Source organism: Megascapheus bottae, unplaced genomic scaffold (assembly GCF_031878675.1).
Source record: "Megascapheus bottae isolate mThoBot1 unplaced genomic scaffold, mThoBot2.hap1 HAP1_SCAFFOLD_45, whole genome shotgun sequence".
NCBI classification, from domain to species: Eukaryota; Metazoa; Chordata; class Mammalia; order Rodentia; family Geomyidae; genus Megascapheus; species Megascapheus bottae.
This window is the reverse complement of record NW_028327483.1, coordinates 1,113,675-1,114,768: the sequence shown is the minus strand read 5'-3', so window position 1 is coordinate 1,114,768 and position 1,094 is coordinate 1,113,675.

Genomic DNA, 1,094 nt, shown 5'->3' with positions numbered 1-1,094 from the left:
TTCTTGAGGAGAAGGAAGAGGTTCTGAGGAGGAGGAGAAGGAGGAGGAGGAGAAGGAAGAGGTTCTGAGGAGGAGGTCTTGAGGAGGAAGAAGAGGTTCTGAGGAGGAGCAGGTCTTGAGGAGGAGGAGGAGGAGGAGGTCTTGAGGAGGAGGAGCAGGTGTTGAGGAGAAGGAAGAGGTACTTAGGAGGAAGAGGTGTTGATGAGGAGTAGGAGGTCATGAGGAGGAGGAGGTCTTGAGGGGGAGGAGGAGGAGGTCTTGAGGAGGAGGAGGAGGAGGTCCTGAGGGAGGAGAACTGGAGGAGGACTCTCCTGGCTGTGGTGAAGTGTCCTCGGTGTCTTTAATGGGACCGCTAAGCACGAGGACACTCCAGGTGTTAGTGTGTTGCCTGGAGCCACTGCTGGGGTGCTGCTCCTGCGTGGGGAGGGCTGCCATGCCTCCCAGGGCACCGGAGGTCTGGGATGAGGAATAAATTCAGGTGATGGACTTCCTGCTCTAATCCATGTCCACCCCCCAGGCTCAACACTGCTTTCACAGGGAGGGTAGAGGATGGAAGGAGGGGAAGGGAAAGGAGAGGAGAGTAGGGAGGAGAGCAGTAGAATAGAGCAGGAGAGGAGAGCAGGAGAGGAAAGGGGAGGAGAGTAGGAGAGGAGGGGAGGAGAGTAGGTGAGGAGAGGAGGAGAGAGGAGAGTGGAGGGGAGAGGAAGATAAGAGAGCAGAGGAGGAGAGAAAAGGAGAGCAGGAGGGGAGGGGAGGGGAGGAGAGGAGGGGAGGGTTGGAGGGGAGGATGGACAGCAGGCCAACGTCCTGACAGGTGGAGACTGGTGGCACTGTCCCTGCTGCCAGGAGAGCTTGTCTCCTGGACACCTGTCCTGGTTTCCTGTGCCACACTACCTGCTGCCTGCCCCTCTGTCCCCTGCCTTGAAGGGTGTGTGGAGAAGGCAGGCCTGGCTCATCAGGGGAATGAGCCTGTGTTCCGGGAAATGGCTGTGTGGTGTCTGTGGCAGCCCAGCCCTCTCTCTGGCAGGGACAGCCTGGTTGGATTTCAGGCGGGGAAGAGCAGGGGATCCTGCACTTTGGATCCTGTCTTGGCT